We start from the raw sequence: 7,117 nt of genomic DNA, 5'->3' as shown, positions 1-7,117 counted from the left end.
TATTCTCTCGCGGGTCGAATCGAGAACATTTTAAACGTAGCCAACGCGTCGGGCGCTAGCACGTCGGACGCTAGCGTTAGCGCAATGAGCGACGAAACGCACGTTGATAATACGACAAATGTAGCAGCGGCTAAAAGATGGCAAATAAAATTACCCGAGGCATCGTTGCCTACGTTCGACGGCAAATTCGAAAACTGGCTTTTGTTCAAAAATGCGTTCATTAATATGATCGGGTCTCAAGACGATTTGTTAGACCAGGACAAGTTATACTATTTAAAATCGGCATTGACGGGTGAGGCTGCGAATAAGATAAAAATTTTCGCAAACGGCGGGTTAGACTATTCTAGTGCATGGGAATTGTTAGAACGAGCCTACGACGTGAAACGCATATTAATATCGCGACATCTCTCGTTGTTGATGAACGCGCCGGCGATAGATAAGGAGAGTACAAACGGACTGATGAAGCTTGCCGACAATGCTCAACAGCATGTCGCGTCGTTAAAATCTCTGGGAGTTACCGTCGGTCCAGAAATAATCGTTCATGTATTAGAAAGTAAACTCCCGAGATCCACATTAGATAAATGGGATACATCGTTAGAGAAAGACGAGTTTCCTAAACCTGAGCAAATGTACGATTTTTTGTATAACACAGCGATCTGCGCGTCGCGTCGCGAAATGGCGAAGACATCGGAATTGGAAACAGGCAAGGGCGGACCCCCGGCTAAAAGGATGCGAAGCGGTCCTCCGAATCGAGCGTTAGTAAAGGCATCGCACAATTGCATAGTGTGTAAAACTAAGAAACATCCGCTGTACCTCTGCGATAAATTCAAGGGAATGCCTGTATCTGAACGCATCGAAGCGGTGAGAAACGCGAAATTATGTTACAATTGTCTGCGCTCTCATGTAGGTACCCCTTGCAAATTTTCTAGCTGCACCATTTGTCAAAAGCGTCACAACACGCTTTTACATCTAGAGAAACAAGCGAATAAGATCGAAGCGCCGAACTCAGATTCCCCTCAGCCTGTGACAACCCGAATCGTCCGGCAACCGAGAAACGAGCCTCGCAACAATGTCGCATTTTGTGCCACAGCTAGTGTTGACAAGCGCAATTGTCTACTTCCGCAATCATAACGTCATTAAGTGTCGAGCATTGCTATACGTGCACCACCGCCAATTTTATATGAATCCATTGTAGAACGTTTAGACGTGCAGGTGATCAAACACTCGCTAACAATCGGTGCGATCAACAATATAAATTCTGAGTCAAAAGGTATGGTACAAGTCGTCATTCAATCGTTGTATGACGATTTCTACAAACCGTTGACATGCTTGACCGTATCGGCGATTACGGATTTAGTTCCTTCAGAAATCTTCCCACGAAACTTGTTTAAAATTCCACCAAATGTTAGGCTAGCTGACCCGGACTTTCATATACCGCGTGTTATTGACTTATAGCAATTAATCTTTGCGCAAAGGCATCCAATTCTGCTTCCTAGCCGACATTATTTAACAGATTTCATTATTCGAGATACACACAAAAGGCATTATCACGTGGGCATTCAATGCACCTTACATTCTCTTCGGTAAAAATTTTGGTTACTTGACGGCCGGAACCAAGTGTGAAAGATAGTTCGCGCGTGCACTCGCTGCTTCCGTTTTAACGCTAATACAGTCAAATATAAAATGAGGAATCTTCCACCGGTGCGCGAGGCAATACCTTTTGCTAACACGGGTACAGATTTTTGCGGATCTCCTTTTACGTCAAGGAGAGAAAGCATCGGAATCGGGCGAAAATCAAAGTTTACGTATGCGTATTCATATGCATGTCAATTAAAGCCGTTTATCTTGAACTCGTAAGCGACTTATCATTCGACGGGTTTATTGCCGCACTGCGATTTATCTCGACAAGAGTTACCAGAAAATATTTATTTCGACGGAACCAATTTTGTAGGCGCAAACAACCAATTAAAGGAAATGCATTTACTATTCAACTCTGAACAACACCAGAATCTCGTGAACAGATTTGCTAGCGAGCATCGCATTTTATGGCATTTCATATCGCTAATGGCTTCACATTTTGGTGGATTATGGGAGTCGACAGTAAAACTTTTTTAAGCATCACGTTAAGCGGGTAGTAGGAGATTCCTTGTTCACTTTCGAAGAACTAAATACTTTCGTTGCCGAAGTCGAGGATATTCTGAACTCTAGGCCAATTACGACACTCATCCGATCCGAATGACTTGTTCGCGTTGACACCCGCTCACTATATCTTATCGGAAAACCACTAACGGCACTTCCGGAGGGCAATCTCTCATCTGTTCCAATCAATTTCTCCAGTCTCTCGAGTTGATACTCTTAAGACGGCAAACGGAGAAATTATAAGCTGGCAACAAGACTTCTCTGTCCATTACCAATGGAACAATTAAGATCACAAGACCTCCAAAACACAGTTGTAAGACCACATGCGTAATAGATATAATTATCTAATGTATGCGTTAGACTAGTTGAGAAATACGTCGCGACGATTACGTTATCGAGGAGCGCCAATAAGATTGACGATTAGTGAGAAAACGGTCGTCGAAAAACGCTCACTTTGATCGAGATTGTCAGACAATTCACGTCGAGCGCTCTTGAATTGATATTTCGTATGCTGTTAGCCTCCAAGACGCAACGTGCGCATATCTAGCCGCGACCCAAGGCGTTCGGCTTTGAGGCGTTGTCGCGGTTCACCCTGACCCGCACGAGAGGCGTAAAACCTCTATAGACAAAATGTTCGCGACTCAGGGCATTGTTCAGCCCCTAGGCGTTGTCACGAAAGAAAAGCGAATTATATATACGACAAACGATTACTTCGTAGTGTATCGGTGGCGCAGTTAAAAAATAAACTTTATACACGAACTACAATAAGAATTCCAGTTGCTTCCTTCCTGAACCACAAGACAAACCTGATAAAAAATTTTTCGTACAAGAACATATATAGGTATACAGTCACCAAACTAATTGTCCGGATAATGCGTTAATATAATAATTCGATAATTTCAAGATTGAAACTAAAAATTCAAGTTTGAGCAACTTTGTCAAAAATTATCGTAATATAATGATCATAAAAGCATTTCACAGCTTAAAGTCTGTACTTTCGAAATCCATAATTCATTAAATGACTTACTGGTTCTTTACATAGCTGTACGAATGAAAATGGAGATGCATCAATTTAAAATTTTTTTACTAAATTTTCGAAGTTCCATGGAGTGAAATAAAAATTGCATACAAATGCAACTTACAGCGTTTGAAAGTGTGAATCTTTACCTGTGTCAAAAAATAAAAATAATTTTTAAAAATGAAAATAAGAGAAACAATCTCCAGTGATCATAGCCTTAATACATGTTATCAAGATCATGATCCTGAACAACACAAAGTTTCAGCCATTGTTCGGGTACCTTGGATAATGCTAATATCGACGGTACTGTAACTTTCAAGCTTCATAACTCAAGATTTACTACTTAACCAAAATACATTTTACCCATGTGTTTTGGAAAGCTCTTAAAATAAGCTACAAGAATATGCAATGAAAAATAGGGGGTTCCATTTAAAAAATTCAAAGTAACCTTGTCATGACCTTGACAACGCCACTTAGGGTCAAACCAATGTTATCATCTTATGTCCTTCTTGAAGTCTCAAAACTTTTGTCTAAAACATTTTTCTTTTAAACCTCGCGATTTCCAAATATTTGACTGTCAAATATAAAATGAGACACCCTGTATATGTTTATATATCTATATATGGTCTTATATAAAAAATTTTTTACCGGATAGTAAAATGCTGTTGGATTTGTCGCAGGATTTGTCAAATGAGACAATTTTGAAAAGAAAATATTATATAAACCTTTTTATCGGATGTGTAGTGTTATTACAATTTATAAATGAAGGTCGGCTTATTACAACACGACGATGCTCGTAGATCAACTTAACGTTAATAATCCTCTTTTTTAAATTAATTAATGATTTTTGCTTATATAAAAGTAACTTTTTAATAAATATACATGAAATTTGGAGTAAAATGCATACTTTATTTTTTGATTCATTTATAATTTACAATGTACATTATTTATTTCTCTTTTTTTTTGTAGAACTGGAAATAATTTTTTTATTTTTTTCTTCTTTCTTTCTTCATTTTGCACGTATTGCTTTTTATTGATCTCTCGAATTCTTATATAAGTCCAAGTTTGCATCAAACATTGTAGCACCTCTTCTAGAATACATGGATAATACATGGATAATACATGGATAATTGAACTTTTCCACAAGGACCAATCAATTTCTTAATTTTCGAATCAAACTGAACTTCGGGACTTATACCCATTTAATCGAAAGTGAAAACTGTTACTTTCTCAAACGATGTGAGTGTTTTAGCTTTTTCTCGCATTACTGTGAGAACGTCAAATAGAAATCCTTCTCGAATATCAAATTTCTTTAAAGCCCACCTTCTCAACAAAGTGAGCGACGGTAAAGGAAAATTAAGCTTAAGTCGAAAATATCTGCATGCTTTTGGACTAACATTGCAGCAAAATAAGATTGCATAATCATCTATTGACCACCGAATCCATTTTCGATTTTCTATGATGCATCTTTGTCCTTCTGTAAAATATCATTGCAATTTTTGTATAACCTTATTTTCAGCTGTCTTTTCGAAGTTACGTTTGTCGAGATCAGCTGCCACCAGTTTCGCTTGAAGATCATTAATCATTACTTGCATTTGTTTCTTTTCTTCTATTAAATTTTGAATATCTATTTTTTTGTACTAATTGCAATTGTAAAGTTTGGCACTTTCTTTCAATCTCTTTCATTTCACCCAAATTATTGTATCTGGATTGTAAATGAAACTTATTGAGAGATCGAATTCTAATCTGTCGTTTCTTTATTTGCGTATAAAATGAGCTTCTAATACTGCGACTATGCAAACGTTTTACTCTTTGCGATCTGTATAAAAATATAAATAGTTAACAGTTTTCAGAAATTTTGAATGGCTATTTAGTGCAACATAACAAAGAATTGACCACATTTAAGAAATTGTAAACATACCTTCTTGGAAAAGTGGCATTATATACATTGTCAGACGCATCAGATGTACTTTGTGGAGTTTCAAAAATTTTTCTTTTATCAACTCATAATTTTCTACAACAACATGAAGAGACATTACTATCTGTCGTCTATATTAATTTAATAATATTATCAATCATATATTTTTAAGCATTGGCACTATGTTGCGATTTTTACTTTCAATCATAACTTTTGGGTGTTTCAATGTTCACAACAGTCTTTGATATGTTAAATGGATCGGGACTGGCATTTTCAGGATGTAATGAATCTGCAACGATTCCACATTGTGCTATACATATGTTTTCTTCGGTTGACTTTGATTCATTATCCAATGCTATTGACGAGCCATCAACATCAAAGTTCCGACAAGTGCTGGAAGGTTTCTCATTACTGCTCGATCCTTCATCTGCTTTTATGAACATTAGCAATAAGCAGGAATTCTCTATGAATAACTTTGAAATTCATGCCAGCAGTACCTGTTCTAAAAAATAAAAAAATCATTATAATTTTCATTTTATTTTGAAAATGTAACACAATAAATAGAAGGAATAAAACAGTATTTCACATCATTTATTGATATATGTATTTACCTATTTTCCGTTGGAGATAACATTATGGTGGGAAATGCATTTAGGTAAAAGGAGCCATCTCGGATTTGTACATTTTGCAGCCTTCTGCCTCCTTCTTATGCGGAATGATTGTTCGGTAAAATGGACTGAACATATCTTTGCTGAAAATGATTCCAATGATATTAACAATTGAAGTGAAAATTGAGATAAGGAGTATTCACTGATTCAAATTAAGAGAGCACAATAACACTTTCTTTTTATTTAAAATACTTTAAATACTTAAGGCATTATTTATTCAGCTACTACAAATAATAGTATATTTTATCATCTTATAAAATGCGTCTTACTCTTCAACTTTATGCTTGTAATTACGTACCAACATTGAAGCGTAATGTTATGATTACCATTAATTTTATAACTGTTATGTTTTAATTAATTTTATTTTCGAATTCTTAATTTAAAACTGATGATGACTTTGAATTTTACATCATACTTATTATTATAACATTAAAAATGACCCAATAAGGGTTTGTGAGCGATTCTTTTATTATTGTTTATTTGGAGCAAAATACATCTTGCTTTGGCTCGTAATCCTTTATTCTATTAATTTATTTTGTAATTTTTTGAGCCTTATTACATTTTTGTTAATATATTTTAATTATAAAATATACATACTATATTTATAATCTTTGTAAAATCACTTACCACTTTTTATATTTAAAGGTAAGCTAACCTCCCCGATTTTCTTAAGCCAGCCTTCACGAATTACTTCGTTCTTCGGTAAACTGAAGAAGCTCACTTCTGTCTTACAGCATTTATCTATTCTGTTTGGGCAAGATTTCACAATACACCATACCATATTGACCCTTTACTGAATTTCACTGTTTAACAAACTCTTGAAACCGCGTTGCTCTTAACCTGTTTAAAAACTCGAAACCACGGTGCTCCTAACCAGAAATCTGTCAATTTTTGCCAAGAAAAGGACACAATGCACAAAATAGTAGGATGTGACAAAGACGCATTTAAATCAGTCGTAGCAACTTAGCAGCATCAAACATTTAATTTTTCACAGTTGGCAGACCTAGGAAATGAACGATACCTCGACTCTGCCTCGACCATGGACATAGGAATATAAGGAAACAGAGCTTTGACTATATAATCACTATATAATCATGGACCGCTAACGCCAACTTCACGTTGGTAGCCAAGATCTGTGGCGACACCGTGTAGCAAAGCGGTAGTTGGGAGAAACAAAGGTAGCAGTCTCTGCAGCAGTATTTGGCACTTGGCAATAGAATTCATTTAAAATTAATTTTTATTTTTACCATTTTTCTCAAAAATGGTACTATATTGTTTTGTGGAAGGTTGCGAATCGAAGAGATACTGCAAAAAAGATGAAATACATGACTCCAACCTGCAGTTTTACGGGTAAGTATACTTTATAATTATACT

This window comes from Wasmannia auropunctata, unplaced genomic scaffold (assembly GCF_000956235.1).
Source record: "Wasmannia auropunctata unplaced genomic scaffold, wasmannia.A_1.0 LD276460.1, whole genome shotgun sequence".
NCBI lineage: Eukaryota > Metazoa > Arthropoda > Insecta > Hymenoptera > Formicidae > Wasmannia > Wasmannia auropunctata.
The sequence above is the reverse complement of the archived record's forward strand: the minus strand, read 5'-3'. Positions refer to the sequence as shown.